This window comes from Mus musculus, chromosome 2 (assembly GCF_000001635.26).
Source record: "Mus musculus strain C57BL/6J chromosome 2, GRCm38.p6 C57BL/6J".
In the NCBI taxonomy this organism is placed as follows: Eukaryota; Metazoa; Chordata; class Mammalia; order Rodentia; family Muridae; genus Mus; species Mus musculus.
In genome coordinates, this window is record NC_000068.7 from 42,807,896 (window position 1) to 42,830,472 (window position 22,577).

A 22,577-nucleotide genomic window follows, 5' to 3' on the forward strand; every position below is an offset into this window, starting at 1 on the left:
TATGAATAAGTAGAAAAGAAATTTTCAATAGTAGAAAAAAAGTGGCCAGTGAAAACGTGATCATTACAATCATTTTGAGTTACTTTGCTCCTTTTATGTTGACTCAAAATAGCTATGTATAAAGCCACTATAACAGACATATAATTATGCCATTTTCTATCAGATATTTTCTTTATTTACATTACAAATGTTTTTTCATTTCCAGGTCTCCCCTTCAAAAACCTCCTATTCCCTACCACCTTCCCCTGCTTCTATGAGGGTGCTCCCTGAACCACCTACCCACTCCAGTCTTCCCACCCTGATATTCCCCTATTGCTATTTATCTTCAAATTTTAAGAACCAAGCAGCAGTACCTGGACAACTGGTGATATTATTTGACCTCTCTTTATACAGTATGTTTTAAAAAGTTATTCATTGCTTTAACAAAGTGTCAGAAGCAGGCTACTGTGAAGAAAAGGCATGTATTTAACCCACAGTTTTGGAGGTTCAGGAGTCTGGCGCCAGCACTGGGTCAGCTATGTGTGGTCACTTGCTGAGTGTGTTGCCTCATTCCAGATGGCAATGGTGGGAACAGGTTCAGCCACCAGCAAATGCATGGAAACCTAGTTAGAATCTGTCAAAATACCCCAATCTAGGCTGAGCATAGACCACAAATTTACCTAAAGACCTTTTAATTTTCCACAACTCTCAAAGATTCACAACTGCAAAGATCATATGCCCCAGTACAGGGGAATGTCAGGGCCAGGAAGCAGGAGTGGGTAGATTGGGGAGCAGGGTGGGGGGGGGGAGATAAGGGGCTTTGGGGATATCATTTGGAAGGTAAATGAAGAAAATACCTAATAAAAATCATGCCAAAACAAAAAGATCCACAACTGCATCACTACCCCATGCTTACAAGAAAGATATGGATCTACAAACAGAAGCTATATCTGAACCACAGTTCATATACCAGATAATAAAGAAAGTGGGTGAGAGACAGCTACTGTCGACCGGAATATGGTCAAACTTATCTTCTCAGTAAGTCTTCCCGCAGTGATTTTCAAATTGACTCCTACACACTCAGTGTGAATTTTTAGAGAAATTAAGAAGCCATGTGGATGAGGCTGAACAGGCCATACATACTTAAAAGTAGAAAATGACCTGCCCCTAGAAGCCTTGCAGGTGTGGCTGTTGTGTTACATGTGTGTCAATTGGTGGCAAAGAGGACAGAGGCTATGTCTATGCTCAGTGCTCTGACCTATGAACATCTGAATGACTAGTAGCCTAACAGTCCTTGAAAAAAGCTAGCATCAATCACCCATCAGCCCAGTGCCAGGGGGTTCCTACTGGGAGCCAGCTTGAAATGATCACCAGTCTCGTGCCACATAGGCTCTGCTGGCTTCCAGGACTGGGAGCAAATCAGAGACTAGAAGAACCCCACATAGGATTTAGGGTCCTGGTCAGGAGTGAGTCTGAGACAGAGGACCCTCACATGGGGCCCCTTGGGCAGGTTGAACAAGGAAGGAACAAGCCCAAGATGACCACCAGACTGGCACCATGGGGTTTGGACAGGAAGCTATCCTGATATAACCCCCATTTGGGCACTGAGACTGCCCGAGAAGGCAGACCATACTCAAGATAACTACTGCCCAGAAACATAATGCATGAGTGAGCAGGGGAGAGCACTCCGGAAAACATTTTGCAGACAACCCTGGACACTCAGAGACCCCAATGCCTCTAAGAGGAGCAAGTACATGGTGGAGAAGTGGAAAAGAATCAGAAGACTGTGAGCACAATGAAGAGAAGCAGAAATAGAGGGTTGAAAGTAGTGAGAAACTGCCTGATGTGAGTAATTGGTGATAACATGTGGGACCCTGGTAGTGTCCTGGGTAGCTCTGTGACAAAGGTACATGTCTGGGTGTGTGGCCCTGAAGCAGTAGGAGACTGTTACCACCAAAGGCCAGGTCGACATCCCTAGTGTATTCTACTGACCTGCAACATGTTAATATCTGAGGGCTGTGAAAACTGGGCCCACCTCTCACTTGGGTAGGATGGGGGAGCTGGCCCAGGAGGCATGAGAGCAGTAGAGCTGATCCTGCCCATAGCCAGCTGTAGTGCTTCAGAGAACAGCTCCATATACTGCAAGAAGTACAAGTAGCCATCTGGAGTATACAAGTGTGGGAGACCTGACCCTACTCATTTCCCTTGTGACAATGTGGACAAGAGAGAGATACTCTCCTCCCCTTTGCCCCTCAACATCTACTCAGCCACGTGTATGCTATGCAACGGCATCATCAAGGGAGAGATCCCCTCCCTCCCCTCCCTCCCCTCCCTCCCCTCCCTCCCCTCCCTCCCCTCCCTCCCCTCCCTCCCCTCCCTCCCCTCCCTCCCCTCCCTTTGGTCTTGCAGCAAGCAGGAGAATTGACTCTGACAGGGTAATGAGAGGAGGGAAGCTGGCTCTGCCCCTCACCTGTTGCAGCACTTAGGATAGCAGGCCCAACACCTCACCTGGGCAGCACAGTAGATATAACCCTCACGGTAGGGACACCGGTGAGCCAGCCCTGTGGATGAGAATGTATTTGAGATGGGCCCACCAGTTGTCTGCCATTCAGTAACATGTGCACAGAAGCGGTGTCACTCACCTCTTGCTATTTGTTGCCAGTGGCAAACAGGAAAACTGGCAGAGAGAGAGAGAGAGAGAGAGAGAGAGAGAGAGAGAGAGAGAGAGAGAGAGAGAGAGAACTATGCCTCACCTACTGTGGCACTTGGGAGAGCAGGCCCTGTTCCTCACCTGGGCAGAGCTGGACCTGAATATGGGGTTGTAGCTGACCCATCCCAAGGGTCTGAGTGTGGAAGAGTCAGCCCTGCCTCTTGTCTTCTGGGCTGTGGCACAGATGAGGGAGAGATGCCTTCCTCACCTCCCTTGTCCCTCACTATCTATAGCAGGCAGGAGAGCTGACCCTGGGTCATGAGAGTGGAGATGCTTTCTGCTTGGACTGCTATGTTCTTGAAAAGTCTGGCTCCAAAATGTAGACACATAAAACAGGACACTGTGCATTGCTGAAGTCGCTTTTACATTCTGTAAGCAATTACATCAGTCCCTGAAGTTATGCATGATAATTGCAGGAGCAGAAAATTGAGAATCTTTTGGGAATAGAATAGAGAGGCTGAACTGATTTCTCCCCTGGGGCAATTAGCACACTATTCCTTTCTTGTGTTTCCTAATAGGACATAGAAAATAATACTGTGTTCATGGTGCCCATGGAAATGTTAGAAACCAGGATCAAATATTCCAGAGGAAGGTTTTTCCTAGGAAAGTGAAATGTACATTTCCTGTACATAGAAGTCATTTAGATAACTTTTATGAAGTCACTATACATTTTTATCTTTGTAATGTTTACTTTCTCTTCACTCTCATAGCCCCCTCGTACCTTCCGGGGAATACATTGGTTTAGATGAGAATATCAACCAGCCAGGATATGCTATCACCACTGTGTCTTACCATGTAACCCTTATTTTATCATTGCAAATTACCCAAATTAGAAACTCAAGTTTGTTTTTTGTTTTTTGTTTTTGTTTTCTTTTTTAGATTTCAAATAATTACATAAAGGAGCATTGAGTCACCTCTTAACCCAATGGATTGCTTATATATACAGAAATAAGTAGAAATTCTTTAACCAAGCCAAACAATGTACAGTGTTAGCTTGAGACCTGGGAAAGTGCAACTATGTATGGACCCTGCTGGAAACTCTCTTGCTGATACACATTTCCCTGGGTGATACATAAAATCATTTCTCCTGAGAGCGTTCCCTGTGTATCATTACTCAGGGTTCTCAATCTAATGTTGACACCTACCTTCTAAATCTCTCAGCAATTGGAAAAGAATGGCAGGAACCAAAGCTGCCCTAGAGTGAACACATGCAGCACAGTCATGGGCATCATGGATTCCCAGAACTGGTCCAGACAGGATCATCCATAGAGAATGGTTAATGCTGTCAGGCTGTCCAGAGAGCAGCCAGATTTTTCCTAGTTTCTTTCTTTTTCTTTCCTACACTTGATAATTTTAAACTCAATTCACCAGAACAAAGCAGAAGGAAAAGCCTCAGCCTGTCAGCTACTAGATTCTCACAGAGGCGTTCACCTTCTTTTAGCAGAGGGGATGATTCTACCAGAAGGCTGTGTGAACTCCAGTGTAAGCCCAAAGGAAATTAAAATCTTATCGATAAGTCAACTGGAAATTTTGGCTTTACTAACAATTTGACAATTTCTATTTGGAGGTTTTAACATCACAACAATTATAACTTTATGATTTTTCTTCCCAAATAGGCAATTTCATGTATAGTACAGCAGTGTATATTTTGGTATCTACAGATTTACATGTTTTCAACTAAGAGCTGTAATGGTTTATCACACTGGTGTATTAAATCTTAAGTTGAGAAATTGAAAACTTAGGAGGCATATAGAGCATCTTATGGATGGATGTTCCTTCCCATCTTGCTAGAGTCAGAGTTTGGAGTTTAGTAAGATCTGCTTAACACTTGGTGTTCAGACCCCAGTATGCATTTTTTTAAGGCCAAAGAAAAAGCAGAAACACTTGTGAAATAAAGCAAAAATCTCTCTATTATACAGTCTCCATAGTGATTTTTATGTAACAAGAACACTGTAGGAATGACCATGTAGATGCTGGGCTCATTTCTGTCCTGATTATCAAAATCTTCAACTTATTGTTACTAGCACAATATGTGCTCCTTATTTTGAATTAAAATTTATTGTACTTTTCCATAACTTATAAAGAAAATTTTAGGCTTAAAATGGAGTGATAAAATACTGCCAAATATTTCCATCTCTTTTCCCAGGTTTGTGTTAATTATATTAAAGAAACATAGTGTGTGGTTTGAAATTTAATCTCACTTCAATAGTATGAATTAATGTCCAAAACTTACTGAGGTTACAAGTGCTGTTATATTGTCTCCTCTCAGTAGCAACATTCTAAAGGCTGGTTTTGATTTTAGAATTGATGGGACTTAGAAGCACACAGGGAGCACATCTCTGAGAATGTCTGTGAGAGCATTGTCAAAGGGAGTTAACTAAGGGCATAAACCCACCCTCTCCAAATGACATCAATGGTTTAAGTGGTCTGTGGGAAAGCCTTGTCTCTTATCCATCTGAGTGTATTTGTCTCTGAGGCTTTCAGCCTACAGTAACTGATACTCAGATATACCCATCCTTGTGGGTAAGCCAATGTAATAAACCATTTTTATATTAAATACATCTGCAGTCAATTTGTTCTGTTCCTCTAGAGAACTCTACCTAATAGAATTTAAAAATAACATGGTCCAGGATGTAACCCACATAAGATCTGCTGGTGAGTTCAAACTGTTGAGGGATATTCTGTCTAGTAAGCAATAAATTTCCAGAGTGCAGAATGGGTGTTTCAGGATCAGATGTGAAATAAAGTAGGAGGGATGGCCAGATAGCCATGAGAACAGGGACACCAACCCACCCAGAAAACTTTCTACCCAAAATTTACCTTGTCTGTAAGAAGTGCAGACATAGGCAATGGAACAGAGACTGAGGGAGTTGAAAATCAATAACCAGCCCAATTTTAAACCCATTTCGTGGGCACCCACCAATCTTTAAACCATTAATGATCCTTTGTTATGCTTACAGACAGGAATATAGTATGGCTGCCCTCTGGTAGGACATCCAGCAGCTGACTCAGAGAGATAATTACACCCAAGCCAAACAGCGTACTGACTTTTATTGGAGAATAGGAGGAACAATTCAACCCCTAAGGGATTAGGAATTCTATAGGAAGGGCAACAGAATCAACTAATCTGGAACCTTGGGATTCTCTGAGACTGGACCACCAGTCAAAGAACATACAGGGACTGGAACTAGGTCTTTCATATACATGTAGCAGGTGTGCAGTTTGGTCTTCATGTGGGTCTGAAACAACTGGAGTGGGAGCTATCCCCAAAGACATTGCTTGTCATTGGGATATGTTCTAACTGAACTGCTTGGCCTAGCTTCAGTGGGAGAGGATACTCCTAGCTTCACAGAGACTTGAAGGGCCAGGGTGGGGGATACCCAGGAAACCCCCACTTGCTCAGATGAGAAGAGGAGGGGGCACGAGGGAAGGATTGTAGAGGTGGTGAAAGGGAGGAGGCAGCAAGCAGGATGTAAAATGAATAAATAAAATAATAAATAAAACATAAAATTAAATAAAAATGAATACAGGTTCCAGGATATAACTCACAAAAGATCTGGTGGTGAGTTCAAATTTCTGTGGTATATTCTATCTAGTAATCATTTAGGCTCATCTTTGAAAAATATTGATTTTGTTCCATCTTCATAACCTGATACTTTAAAAACTTGTCTCTCTTTCTGTTTTGCTGTTGTTGTTTGTCTGGGTTTTGTTTTGTGTTTTGTTTTTTGTTTTTTGGGTTTTTTGTTTGTTTGTTTGTACATTGATGTTTTATAACCCTAACATTTTCAGAGAGTTCTCTTATTATTTCCAGAGATTTCTGGAAAGTATGCAACAGGAGTCTGTGCCTCCCACATAAAGGATGTGCCTCTCATTGCACCATGTTTTGTACATGTGTTCATATTTGCATATATTCATTGTGATTCACATCTTGATGGTTTGGATAAGACAGTGTTTCTTAGAATCACTATGACAAATATATTTTTTTTCTTTTTCTACTTGAGACTACATGAATATCCTGTTTCTGCATAACCTTTTACCCACTAATTTTAATTTGTACGTAGGATCTTACTTGATAAAAATGTTATTTTTTATTGGAGTCTTTTGAAATGTCCCCTATTGTTTACTTTATTTTGTTTTCCATTTCTTCAACTTCTGTCACTGTAAGATACTACAGGCTTCCTCTCTACCTCCATCTCATGTCCCCTTTCCTTCCTTCCTCCTGAATCTCTCTACTATTGTGGAACTAATTTGTTATAAAATAGTGTTTCAAAAACCAGAATCCGGACTCCGCTGAACTTAGGTACTTAGTCTGCACAGGTGAGAGGGTGCACCACAGAAGCAGACAGCTTCTGGGACAGGCGGGAGCCACAGAGTCTCTGAGGCAGCACCCTTTTCGGGCCACAGACAGCCGGCCACCCTCCCAGCCAGAGGACAGGTGTCCACCTGGCTCGGAAGCCCCCTGCCTCAGGAGCAACGGGCTCCATCTTGGTTCTGGGACTCCACTGAACTTAGGAACTTAGTCTGCACAGGTGAGAGTGTGCACCACAGAAGCTGACAGCTTCTGGGACCTGCCAAAGCAACACAGCTTCTGGGAAAGGTCCTGTTTTGAGCCTTCTTCTTCGGCCAGGAGGAGGTCCAAACGCAAGATATCTGTGCACCTTCCCTGTAAGAGGAGAGCTTGCCAGCAGAGAGTGCTCTGAGCAGTGAAAGTCAGAGGAGAGAGTCTGTCTCCCAGGTCTGCTGATAGACGGTAACAGAATCACCAGAAGAACAATCTTCAAACAGAGTCAACTATAACAACTAACTCCAGAGATTACCAGACGGCGAAAGGTAAACATAGGAATCTTACCAACAGGAACCAAGACCACTCACCATCATCAGAACCCAGCACTCCCACTTCGCCCAGTCCAGGGCACCCCAACACACTCGAAAAGCTAGACCCAGATTTAAAAGCATATCTCATGATAATGGTAGAGGACATAAAGAAGGAATTTAATAACTCACTTAAAGAAATACAGGAGAACACTGCTAAAGAGTTAGAAGTCCTTAAAGAAAAACAGGAAAACACAACCAAACAGGTAGAAGTCCTTACAGAAAAACAGGAAAACACATCCAAACAGGTGATGGAAATGAACAAAACCATACTAGACCTAAAAAGGGAAGTAGACACAATAAAGAAAACTCAAAGTGAGGCAACGCTGGAGATAGAAACCCTAGGAAAGAAATCTGGAACCAGAGATGCGACCATCAGCAACAGAATACAAGGGATGGAAGAGAGAATCTCAGGTGCAGAAGAATCCATAGAGAACATCGGCACAACAATGAAAGAAAATGGAAAATGCAAAAAGATCCTAACTCAAAACATCCAGGAAATCCAGGACACAATGAGAAGACCAAACCTAAGGATACTAGGAGTGGATGAGAATGAAGATTTTCAACCCAAAGGACCAGCAAATATCTTCAACAAAATTATAGAAGAAAACTTCCCAAATCTAAAGAAAGAGATGCCCATGAACATACAAGAAGCCTACAGAACTCCAAATAGACTGGACCAGAAAAAAAATTCCTCCCGACATATAATAATCAGAACAACAAATACACTAAATAAAGATAGAATACTAAAAGCAGTAAGGGAAAAAGGTCAAGTAACTTATAAAGGCAAGCCTATCAAAATTACACCAGATTTTTCACCAGAGACTATGAAAGCCAGAAGAGCCTCGACAGATGTTATATAGACACTAAGAGAACACAAATTCCAGCCAAGGCTACTATACCTAGCCAAACTCTCAATTACCATAGATGGAGAAACCAAAGTATTCCACGACAAAACCAAATTCACACATTACCTTTCCACAAATCCAAACATTCAAAGAATAATAACAGAAGAAAAACCAATACAAGGACGGGAACCTTGCCCTAGAAAAAACAAGAAGGTAATACCTCAACAAACCTAAAAGAAGACAGCCACAAGAACAGAATGCCAACTTTAACAACAAAAAAAACAGGAACCAACAATTACTTTTCCTTAATATCTCTTAATATCAATGGTCTCAACTCCCCAATAAAAAGACATAGACTAACCAAGTGGCTACACAAACAAGACGCAACATTTTGCTGCGTACAGGAAACTCATCTCAGAGAAAAAGATAGACACTACCTCAGAATGAAAGGCTGGAAAACAATTTTCCAAGCAAATGGTATGAAGAAACAAGCTGGAGTAGCCATCCTAATATCTGATAAGATTGACTTCCAACCCAAAGTCATCAAAAAAGACAAGGAGGGGCACTTCATACTCATCAAAGGTAAAATCCTCCAAGAGGAACTCTCAATTCTGAATATCTATGCTCCAAATACAAGGGCAGCCACATTCATTAAAGAAACTTTAGTAAAGCTCAAAGCACACATTGTACCTCACACAATAATAGTGGGAGACTTCAACACACCACTTTCACCAATGGACAGATCACGGAAACAGAAACTAAACAGGGACACAGTGAAACTAACAGAAGTGATGAAACAAATGGACTTAACAGATATCTACAGAACATTTTATCCTAAAACAAAAGGATATACCTCTTCTCAGCACCTCATGGTACCTTCTCTAAAATTGACCACATAATTGGTCACAAAACAAGCCTCAACATATACAAAAATATTGAAATTGTCCCATGCATCCTATCAGATCACCATGGACTAAGGCTGATCTTCAATAACAAAATAAATAATAGAAAGCCAACATTCACGTGGAAACTGAACAACACTCTTCTCAATGATACCTTGGTCAAGGAAGGAATAAAGAAAGAAATTAAGGACTTCAATGAAAATGAAGCCACAACGTACCCAAACTTATGGCACACAATGAAAGCATGTCTAAGAGGAAAACTCATAGCTCTGAGTGCCTCCAAAAAAAAAAAAAAAACTAGAGAGAGCACATATTAGCAGCTTGACAACACACCTAGAAGCTCTAGAACCAAAGGAAGCAAATTCACCCAAGAGGAGTAGATCGCAGTAAATACCCAAACTCAGGGGCGAAATCAACCAAGTAGAAACAAGAAGAACTATTCAAAGAATCAACCAGTCAAGGAGCTGGTTCTTTGAGAAAATCAACAAGATAGACAAACCCTTAGCCAGACTCACTAGAGGGCACAGGGAAAGCATTCTAATTAACAAAATCAGAAATGAAAAGGGAGACATAACAACAGATCCTGAAGAAATCCAAAACACCATCAGATCCTTCTACAAAAGGCTAGACTCAACAAAACTGGAAAACCTGGATGAAATGGACAAATTTCTAGAAAGATACCAGGTACCAAAGTTGAATCAAGATCAGGTTAATGATCTAAACAGCTCAATATCCCCCAAAGAAATAGAAGCAGTCATTAATAGTCTCCCAACCAAAAAAAGCCCAGGACCAGATGGGTTTAGTGCAGAGTTCAATCAGACCTTCAAAGAAGATCTAATCCCAGTTCTTCACAAACTATTCCACAAAATAGAAACAGAAGGTACTCCACCCAACTCATTCTATGAAGCCACAATTACTCTGATACCTAAACCACAGAAAGACCCAACAAAGATAAAGAACTTCAGACCAATATCCCTTATGAATATTGATGCAAAATTCCTCAATAAAATACTTGCTAACCGAATCCAAGAACACATCAAAACAATCATCCATCCTGACCAAGTAGGTTTCATCCCAGGGATGCAGGGATGGTTCAATATACTGAAATCTATCAATGTAATCCAATATATAAACAAACTCAAAGACAAAAACCACATGATCATCTCGTTAGATGCTGAGAAAGCATTTGACAAAATCCAACACCCATTCATGATAAGTCTTGGGAAGATCAGGAATTCAAGGCCCATACCTAAACATGAGAAAAGCAATCTACAGCAAACCAGTAACCAGCATCAAAGTAAATGGGGAGAAGCTTGAAGAAATCCCACTAAAATCAGGGACTAGACAAGGCTGTCCACTCTCTCTCTACCTATTTAACATTGTACTTGAAGTCCTAGCCAGAGTAATTAGACAACAAAAGGAGATCAAGGGGATACAAATTGGAAAGGAAGAAGTCAAAATATCACTTTTTGCAGATGATATGATAGTATATATATGAGGCCCTAAAAATTCCACCAGAGAACTCTAAGCCTGATAAACAGCTTCAGTGAAGTAGCTGGATATAAAATTAACTCAAAGAAGTTAATGGCCTTTCTCTACACAAAGGACAAACAGGCTGAGAAAGAAATTAGGGAAACAACAACCTTCTCAATAGCCACAAATAATATAAAATACCTAGGTGTGACTCTAACTAAGGAAGTGAAAGATCTGTATGACAAGAAATTCATGTCTCTGAAGAAAGAAATTAAAGAAGATCTCAGAAGATGGAAAGATCTCCCATGCTCATGGATTGGCAGGATCAATATAGTAAAAATGGCTATCTTGCCAAAAGCAATCTACAGATTCAATGCAATCCCCATCAAAATTCCAACTCAATTCTTCAATGAATTAGAAAGGGCAATCAGCAGATTCATCTGGAATAACAAAAAACCTAGGATAGCAAAAACTCTTCTCAAGGATAAAAGAACCTCTGGTGGAATCACCATGCCCGACCTAAAGCTGTACTACAGAGCAATTGTGATAAAAACTGCATGGTACTGGTATAGTGACAGACAAGTAGACCAATGGAACAGAATTGAAGTCCCAGAGATGTACCCACACACCTATGGCCACTTGATCTTTGACCAGGGAGCTAAAACCATCCAGTGGAAAAAAGACAGCATTTTCAACAAATGGTGCTGGCACATCTGGCTGTTATCATGTAGAAGATTTCGAATTGATCCATTACTATCTCCTTATACTAAGACCAAATCTAAGTGGATTAAGGAACTCCACATAAAACCAGAGACACTGAAACTTATAGAGGAGAAAGTAGGGAAAAGCCTCGAAGATATGGGTACAGGGGAAAAATTCCTGAATAGAAGAGCAATGGCTTGTGCTGTAAGATTGAGAATTGACAAATGGGACCTCATGAAACTGCAAAGCTTCTGTAAGGCAAAAGACACCGTCAATAAGACAAAAAGACCACCAACAGATCGGGAAAGGATCTTTACCTATCCCAAATAGGATAGGGGACTAATATCCAATATATATAAAGAACTCAAGAAGGTGGACTCTATAAAATCAAATAAACCCATTAAAAAATGGGGCTCAGAGCTGAACAAAGAATTCTCACCTGAGGAATACCAAATGGCAGAGAAGCACCTGAAAAAAATGTTGAACATCCTTAATCATCAGGGAAATGCAAATCAAAACAACCCTGAGATTCCACCTCACACCAGTCAGAATGGCTAAGATGAAAAATTCAGGTGACAGCAGATGCTGGCGAGGATGTGGAGAAAGAGGAACACTCCTCCATTGTTGGTGGGATTGCAGGCTTGTACAACCACTCTGGAAATCAGTCTGGTGGTTCCTCAGAAAATTGGACGTAGTACTACCAGAGGATCCAGCAATACCTCTCCTGGGCATATATCCAGAGGATGTCCCAACTGGTAAGAAGGACACATGCTCCACTATGTTCATAGCAGCCTTATTTATAATATCCAGAAGCTGGAAGGAACCCAGATGCCCCTCAACAGAGGAATGGATACAGAAAATGTGGTACATTTACACAATGGAGTACTACTCAGTTATTAAAAAGAATGAATTTATGAAATTCCTAGGCAAATGGGTGGACCTGGAGGGCATCATCCTGAGTGAGGTAACCCAATCACAAAGGATCTCTCACAATATGTACTCTCTGATAAGTGGATAATAGCCCAGAAACTTAGGATACCCAAGATATAAGATACAATTTGCTAAACACATTAAACTCAAGAGAATGAAGACCAAAGTATGGACACTTTGCCCCTTCTTATAATAGGAAACAAAAGACCCATGGAAGGAGTTACAGAGAAAAAATTTGGAGCTGTAATGAAAGGATGGACCATATAGTGATTGCCATATCCAGAGATCCATCCCATGATCAGCTTCCAAAAGCTCACACCATTGCATAAACTAGCAAGATTTTGCTGAAAGGACCCAGATATAGCTGTCTCTTGTGAGACTATGCCAGGGCCTAGCAAACACAGAAGTGGATGCTCACAGTCAGCTATTGAATGGATCACAGGGCCCCCAATGGAGGAGCTAGAGAAAGCACTCAAGGAACTAAAGGGAACTGCAACCCTATAGGTGGAACAACAATATGAACTAACCAGTACCCCGGAGCTCTTGTCTCTAGCTGCATATGTATCAAAAGATGGCCTAATATGCCATCACTTGAAAGAGAGGTCCACTGGACTTGCAAACTTTATATGCCCCAGTACAGGGGAATGCCAGGGCCAAAAAGGGAAAGTGGGTGGGTAGGGGCGTGGGGGGGGATATAGGGGACTTTTGGTATAGCATTGGAAACGTAAATGAGCTAAATACCTAATAAAAATGGAAATAAAAAAAAAAAAACAGAATCCAGTAACTTACTGCTTTTGTCCCTACTGCTACTAATGATTTCATTTTAACACTTCAATGAAAACTATATTATTTGGCATTCATTTCTGAAGTAAATTTGACTATCATCCTAAATCTTGAGTGTGTACATGCTCTAATCCAGTGCTTTCTACTGATTATTAATTAATGGACACTGTGTTGTAGTGAAACTGCACTGTCTAATATATCAGGCAAAACACTAAGATATCCTACCCAGAGATTCACAACATATTCTACTAAAGAAAATTTCAAAGACTTTTTAAATATGGAAAGTAAATATGGTTGCCAAAGGTGTAGGAAAATTTTAAGCCCTGAACATGGAAGCAGTAGCAAGGGATCCTATCTGAAGTCCTTCTAAGTCAGTGTGATATTCCTGGGATGGCATACCAATAATCATTCTGGCTGGATAACAGATATATCCTTAGTATATATATTTAATCTGAAACAATGTAGGTAATACTCGTATGTAGAAGGAAGGCGCCATATTCAAAAAGGATGTTCAATTGAGAGGCAGATAAGGTGAATTAGAGAAAGGTTTTGAAAGAAGTTAGAGATAGAATGTGCCTAACTTAAATGAGAACAGATAGGAAAGAAAGGTTGTGTCTTAGTCAGGATTTCTATTCCTGCACAAACATCATGACCAAGAAGCAAGTTGGGGAGGAAAGGGTTTATTCAGCTCATACTTCTGCATTGCTGTTCATCACCAAGGAAGTCAGGACTGGAACTCAAGCAGGTCAGGAAGCAGGAGCTGCTGCAGAGGCCATGAAGGGATGTTCTTACTGGCTTGTTTCCCCTGGCTTGCTCAGCCTGCTCTCTTATAAACCAAGACTACCAGCCCAGAGATGGCATCACCCACAAGTGAACCTCCGCCCTTGATCACTAATTGAGAAAATGCCTTGCAGCTGGATCTCATGGAGGCATTTCCTCAACTGAAGCGCCTTTCTCTGTGATAACTCCAGCTGTGTCAAATTGACACAAAACTAGCCAGTACAGGAGAGCAGTTTTACAGCGACAGACTGAAAGTGAAGATAGAATGAGCCAGAGAATGAAAAGGAGCCAGAAGATTAGCCTAGATTGATGGAGGTAGTTTGAGGCCAAGCAGAGCAATTTGGTGAGAATCCAGGAGAAGCCAGGCTGAATAAGTCATTGGACAAAAGTTTGGGTGGGAACTGTTGAGTTGACCCAGTCAGCAAAGTTCAGAAGAGCTAGAAAGGGTGGGTCTATTCAGCAATAAGACTCTGAGGCCACAATTACATCAAGTAAATAAAAGTTACTTGTACACATTCTGGCTCAAACACCTCTACAAGCTGACTAACTCAATCTGGCTACTCTCCATTTTTCACTAAATTACTCTGCTTAGCCTAAAACTAACTCTGTCTATCTATTCTAACCTTGTGGTTCGTTCTTATTTTCTGGCTTTAACTGCCTCTGTTGATCTATGCTAAACTGTATGAATTCACAGACTCAACAAACTCAACTCCAGTGTACTTCACTCAAAGCACCAACTCCCGACTGACTGACCTCACTCTTTGTGATGCTCTTAAACAGCTTCTCTTTCTTGTGCTGTTCTGATGAAAGGTGGGCTTATCATATTGTATGGAGCCCAGCCTTCTCAAAGGCAATCCTCCCATTTTGCTCCCCCATTTTGTTAACAGGATCAATCCAGGCTCATATTTTCAGGTTTTCAGACCTGCTCCTACCCTGCTATTCAAAATATCTTCTTAATTATCTGTCCAGTATAAGAATGTAAAACTTGCTATTTTCTTAACCACAGTGCTTGAGTTGTAAAAATATATAACCAATTTCCTGAAAATCCATCATTAATTGCATCTTCATTTGTTCCCTTATCACCTCGAGCTCTGGACCAAACATCTAAGAGGATAAATTGAGAGGTTTGGATTCTGGACTGAAAGTCTAAGGGGATGAGTGAAGGCCTTGAAGCCAGGTGTCCTAGAATAGGATGAGTCTCCAACAGATACTCCCTTGCTTAACTCTTAATGCTACCTTGAATGGATGAACCCTAAGCTCACCCAAGCCCACCTTGTTTTGTGATCGCACCTTTAAATATAGAATACAACTTCCCTTTGGGGATAAGGATCAGATTCTGTGCTGACCGCCTCCCTGAGACCTTAGAAAGTAAAGCATTTATTATTTTTAATGTTTTTTATTTATTCACTTTACAACCCAATACCAGCCATTCCTCTCCTCCCAGTACACCCATCATCACACAAATCCTCACTTCATTCCACCTTAGCCTTCTGATTTGAAAAGGAGAAGCCCCCCTCTGTGTGTCATCCCTCACTAAAACCCCTACCACCACCACCCCAAGTAACCCTCAAAGTAGATGTAAAGCCAGTAGATATTTTTAATTGACCCAGGGCCAACTCTCCTATCTGCAACAAACTGAAGTACTGATGATCAGCTGTCAGACAATAGTCCAGAGGTCAACTGAATCTACATCATATCCCTGGACCAACGCCAAAACTGTGAACCTCAGAATAAGTCCTATTACTCATTCCTTCATAGTCATTCCTGTCTATATCCCTAATGGGAAGAGATTTATTGCATAAATTAAGAACTCAGATTATCTTCCAAGAAGAGAGGAACGTAGTAAATTTTCTAACTAAAACTCCTTCCTATATCTATGTCTTCTTCCCAACTCTTTACAGACAAACACCAGGATCAGATGGCTTCCTTGTTAGGAGATTAGCATTGGAAATTTCCCCATACATGGGCAGGATCTAACCTCTCAGAGCTAGAAAAACATATGGACATCTGTCTTCTTAAGGCTGAGAACCTAGGTAGAAACAATCCCTGTCAAAGAATATCCCATATCAGTGGAATCAAAAGCTGACATCACTAAATATATGCCCATCTGATGGATGGCTGGGATCTTGGACTCTTGTCAGTTCCCCTGAAAAACCCCCTGTTTCCAGTTTGCAAGCCTGGCACCAATGGCTATCACCCAGTACAGGATCTCTTAGAAATAAACAAAAGGAATGAGGCTTTCCTTCCCATATTTCCAAACCCATATAACCTCTCCAGTGTGCTCCCCAGACCCAGTGGCAAATTTACACTGACCTGGACCTCAACGATGTCTTTTTCCAGCAGGCCTTTAGTCACACAGAACAAACACCACTTTACCTTTGAATGAGCCAATTTGTCCTCAAGGTTTAATGGGCAACTATCTTGGACTTGTCTCCCTCAAGAATTTAAGAACTTTCCAACCCTCCTTGATGAGGCCTTATGAGCAGACTTGCATGAATTTTGACAGTTTTCCTTGGGTTTCATTTTGCATTATGTAGATGGCCTCCTGACTGCAGCAGCCAACAAAAGAGATGGCAAAGATACCATTGAAGAATATCTCCAGACCCTGTATGTAGTACATGGGGTGCCTTGTGTCTGCTAAGAAGGATCAGCTCTGCACTCAAAAGTCCACCTACTTGGAATATGAACTTCATGACGGTAAGAGATTCCTATCAATATCCCCCAATCAGGCCATGCTCTGGATCCCCACAACCATTAGGAATAAATAAGTATGATAATTCTTAGTGAAGGGCTACTGTCAACTTTTGATTCCTGATTTGCACAACTGGCAAAAATGATACATGAAGTCACAAAGGGGAGGGGAAGATAAGCTCCCCACTGCCCCAACAGAAAGAGAGGAAAAGGTTTTCATAACGCTAAAATAAGAGCTGCTGTCAGCACCATCTCTGGCCTTGCCAGATACCTCCAAACCCTTCCATTTCTTTGTGGTCCAGAAAAAAAATGTGTGGCAAAAATGGTGCTCACTCAAGGCAGAATACCGTGGAATTGGCACATAGCCTATTTATCTAAGAAATTGGACCTGGGGGCTGGTGTTGGCTGTCATGTTTGGGCATCATCACTGCCACTACATTGCTAAAAATAGATTTAAATTAATTGACTCTAGAGAAAAATCTTATCAATATGACCCCCATGCCATCGAACATTTATTGAAAAGCACCCCAATCCCACTATCACAAAATCATGTTCTTTTTCTGAACAAACCTCTGGTAGTTTGAATATGCGGGGACCAGAGAGTGGCACTATTAGGACTTTGGATTATGCATGGTCTTCTTGGAGAATGTGTGTCAGTAAGGTGGTGGACTTTAAGATTGTATTCATAGTAATGTGGGAGACAGTCTTCTCTTGTCTGTCTTTGGATCAGACATCTGCCAGAGTGCTGCTATGCTCTTGATGATAATGGACTGAACCTTTGGACTTGTAAGCCAAGCCCAATTAAATGTGGTCCTTTATAAGAGTTGCCTTGGTTATGGTGTCTCTTCACAGTAATGGAAACCCTAGCTGAGACACAGCCTGAGGTAACTTTTGACCAGCTAGCACTTCTCATTCCCACCTCACTACTTCCAGAGACTACTGAAGGTTCACTAGTGACTGTATAGAGACAATTGCACACATGCACAAGCTGGGGGAAAATTTAACAGATTTGCTTCTGGAATCTCCCACTCTGGAGATATTCATGAAAAGTAATAGTTTCATGGAGGAAGGATAATGATTAGCTAGCTGGCATTGGTGATACTAGAAAAATGGTTCTGAGTTCAGACGCTTACTCCAGGGACATCAGCTCAAAAAGACGAACTTATAACCCTGGGTTAGGCCTTAAATCTGAAAAAAATAAAGCTGTCTACACAGACAGCTGATATGCCTTTACCTTTCCCCACAGGGACAAATACAGCAAGAGAGGCCTCTTTATGGCATAAGGAAAAGCAATGAGGAACAAGTTAGAGATCCTAAGAGTTCTCTTTGCCCTATGGGACTGGAAAATGGTTTCTGTGACATATGACCCAGACAACAAAAAAGGGAATTCCAAGAAATGGAGGAACCTGAAAGCAATAGGAGAGAAGACCTGGAATCCAAGGAGGCAGCCAACGAGGCAGCTAGAGCAGAACAGATAATGGAACTTTTGGCTTTCCCAACCTCAACATTGCCTGAAAAACCAACCAATTCAGAGGAAGATAACCAGTTCTTCCAAAGACTCTCTAACACTTCTACTGAAGAGAGCTAGAAGGTCACCACAGTTAACAGGATTATTCTGCCCCATCCTCTACTTTGGATTCTAATAAAGCAACTTCATGAATTTATACACCTCGGCCATGACAAAATGTTAGTGCTCCTATTGAAAAACTATGTCATCCCTTCCTTACACTTACCTCTTCAAGATATGTTTTCATGTATCTAGTCTGCCAAGCAGTAAACTCTACCCAGCAACTGGACATTGGAAACTAGGAAAAGATCAAAGGGTTCTGGCACCTGGGATGTTTTTAATTCTTAATGATGGTCCTATAAGAATTCCTAAAATTATGTAAGTAATTATTAAGTGCTTTTATAATAGAACTGCTATTAAAATGGGCATGAAAACATTCTGTTGTAAACTGCTTTTTCAATTTATGATTTGAATTTAATTATTTTTACTATTTATGTATTATTTGTGTATTTATGTATTTATTTATTTATTGAGTTCTTCAACCAGGGCTCACTTGGTTTTTTGTTTGTTTGTTTGTTTGTTTGTTTTATGTTATTTTGTTTTGTTTTATTTAGTTTTTTAGATATATTCTTTATTTACATTTCAAATGTTATCCTGCTTCCTGGTTTCCCCTCTGAAAACCCCCTATCCCATCCCCCCTCACCCTGCTCACCAACCCACCTACTCCTGGTTCCTGGTCCTGGCATTCCCCTACACTGGAGCATTGAGGCTTCACCGGACCAAGTGCCTCTCCTCCCATTAATGTCTGACAAGCAATCCTCTGCTACATATGCAGCTATAGCCATGGCTCTCTCCATGTATATTCTTTGGTTGGTAGTTTAGTCCCCGGGAGCTCTGGGGGTACTAGCTGGTTCATAATGTTGTTTCTCCTATGGGGCTTCGAACTCCTTCACCTGGTTGGGTCCTTTCTCTAGCTTTTCCATTGGGGACCCTGTGCTCAGTCCAATGGTTAGCTGAGAGCATCGACCTCTGTATTTGTCAGACACTGGAAAAGAATCCCAGGAGACAGCTATATCAGTTTCTGTCAGCAAGTCCTTATTGGCATCCACAATAGTGTCTGGGTTTGGTGACTGTATATGGGATGGATCCCCAGGTGGGGCAGTCTCTAGATGGTCTCTACTCCACACATTGTGTCTGTATCTCCTCCTATGGGTATTTTGTTCCTCCTTCTAAGAAGGACTAAAGTATCCATACTTTGGTCTTCCTTCTTCTTGAGCTTCATTTGATCTGTGAATTGTATCTTGGGTACTCCAAGCTTTTGGACTAATATCCACTTATCAGTGATTGCATACCATGTGTATTCTTTTTGACTGGGTTATCTCACGCAGGATGATATTTTCTAGTTCCATCCATTTGCCTAATAATTTTGTGAATTCATTGTTCTTAATAGCTGAGTAGGACTCCATTGTGTAAATGTACCACATTTTCTGTATCCATTTCTCTGTTCATATATACACATAATTGATGGATGGAGCAAGCTCCAATACACACCCAGGCAAGCTTTACATTTATCCATACATACACAGTTAATGGGTAGAAGGAACAATATGCCAACCCACACTTATATATCCCAGCAGAACCTTTCAAGCACTATAAAACTACAATGTGATTATATTTTAGTTTATATGAAGTGAAGGATTATCAAAAAACAACCTGTTATCCAATACCTTTAAAAGAAATAACATTATACTGTACAGGTAAAGAATATAAATAATCCCCCCCAACACACATACCTTCAAAACTAAGCAACTTGTTATAGATTCACAAAGTGTAAGCAAGCAAGGTAGTTTTCTCAGCCAGTGTCTCTTACTGGCAGGCAGCAATTTATGGTTACAAAAAAGGAGCAATTATTTACTATTTATCATTAAAAGTAATCTTGTAAGAATCTTAAGATAATCAAAATCTAAACTTTTATATAAAAATCTGTCATATCTACCTTAAATTCTCAAAATACATATATATTCATAAGCAATTTTTAGTAAATTATATCAGGAAGCTGAAGGCAAAAATGGGTATAATGAATCACCTGTCCAGACTTAGTGAGAGTCACGTCAGCCAGTGCTGCCATTTGTCCTGTTGCCTGAACATAAGAAGTCCCAAGCTTAACAAATAAGAGTATACCTTTCTGAATTTCAAATTGTTTCCTAAGATTTTCTATATTAGAGCCAGTAGTAAAAACATCTAAACATAGCTTCACTGCCAATTTTATTTTTCCAGTTTTATTTTCCAAATGTTTTCTAAGGGTGTTGGTCAATGCTGACAATCTACATCTCCAAGTTCTTCTCTAGGGTCATGAATGAAACATTAATCTGCTCCAGGAACAATGCCTAAAAGAGATCAAGCATTATTGTGAGTGCCAGAAATACTGCCCAGTAAGGGACTGGAAGCCCACTTAGAGTTTTCATATAATTCTCTGATTAAGATGGATGTAAGGGCAGCAAGCAGAGCAGAACTCCCAAATAGCATGAAGTTCTCAGGACATGTGGTCCTCAGGGTCTCACTGAGACTCCCCCATGTGGCTGTGTTAATCAGTGGGTTGCCCTCCCTGAGTTCTAATGCCACTTGTCATATGCCTACATGGCTTTTGGCACATGGTGGTGACAGAGAGCCAGCCCACAATGTCAAATTCACAAATGTAAAAATGTAAATGGTTAACTTGAAATATCATAGTCTCATTCCCAAATTAAAAATAAAATAATATTATATTATGAAAACCCATAACATTCTCATTTTCAAGTTCTGAATATTGATAGTTTAAAAGATTTGGGAAATACTACAGTTCTCATACCATGGGAACATTCTCATGGAATGGTCATATTTCTTACCAGTGTCGAGATAATATCGAGTACTGAGATAGCATCAAAATAAACGGCTTAGCTAGGTTTTCATTACCAGACATGGTTTCCCTCTAGTTGAGTGTATCTTAATGCAAATTAGAGAATTATTAGTTTCTACCAAGTATATATGTCACTGCTGCATCCTTGGTGTTTTGGTCACATTCTGGTTATTGTTGGGGTTCATAGGTATCACTACTGGTTGGTTGCTTCCCTCCTTTGGAAGCTTGTATGGTGCCTCTCGAACCATGAAAGCTAGGCCTCAGGAAAGGAACAATCAGATTAGTTCTAGCTCAGGGTCTCTGTGTCTGAAGTTCATGACAACTAATCACAGCTAGAGAAGTAATGAATCTTGGAGGAGAATATACAACCACTGTATTACTAAACCAACGTAAATAATAACTAGATTATAAGCATTCAGATAAGTATAGTCCTCACTCCTCAATAAGGAAACTTCTTTTTGCAACAGAGAGCATTACAGAAAACAACAGTCAATCAAACTACATACCTTTACAAAACACATCATATGAAATGTTCAGGAATCATTGAAGAAAAGGAGGTGGGAAGATTGTAAGGGTCAGAGAATTAGGGAGTTTGCTGTGATAGCATGTCTACTAGTAACATCAATAGTTACATCTATAGACTTACCAACCTAACATGACTGCTTAAGCATGAGCTGAACAAAACCAACTACAATAGATATGACAAATTGGGCATGAGAGAAATCACTAATCCTCAATCCTCAAAGCCTAAACAAAGACCAACAGGGAACTGAGGAATGCTGAAAGCTGGAGAAATAGACTTTCCCATGGAAGAGCTCACCAATGGATTATCAATTAACAAACAATCATACAAGTAACATCATGTATGGATTCAATGAATTATTTTTGTGGATATATATATACATATACATATATATATATACACATATATATATACATATACATATGTATATATATATATATGCAAATAAGAACAATTGAAAGAGAGACACTATGAATTTGGAAGAGAGCGTGAAGAGGTGAAGAGGTATAGCTAAGAATTTGGGAGAAGGAAAGGGAAGAGAAATGATGTCATCATATTATAATCTCAAAGACAAAAGAAAACAACCACAGCAACAACAACAAAAAAAAACTTTAAAAAGATGAGCTATTTGCTACCAGAGGATCACACTTGGTACTAGCTGCAGCTCTTCATTTCATGAGAGGCACTGCTTGCCATCAAGGTCTGTCTTTTACTTTGCTAGGATCATCACTATGAAGCTGTGGCATTACAAACTCCCCAGTGCTATCTGGTTACCAGTTTGTGAGACATATCACATTTAATTCATATCTGAATGTTACATAATTATCTTTGTCCGTCCTCTCTGTTCTGAGAAGATAAAAGGACTCCATCAAGATAATGTTCTCTCTATAGTAATGAGTCTACTAAACTAAATTTAACCTAGGCAAAATCATTGTTAGTTACTGGTCTATTGGATGTCAGAGGATGATTGCTATATAATAT

The 22,577-nt window shown here is 40.5% G+C and overlaps 1 non-coding gene across 1 annotated transcript; it reads left to right on the forward strand.

Moving 5' to 3' along the window:
- The first annotated feature begins 1,139 nt into the window (after positions 1-1,139).
- Gm24350 lies at positions 1,140-1,271 on the forward strand. The gene has a single exon (XR_003954209.1). It is a non-coding gene; the product is annotated as a small nucleolar RNA SNORA17 (small nucleolar RNA).
- The last annotated feature ends 21,306 nt before the right edge of the window (positions 1,272-22,577 follow it).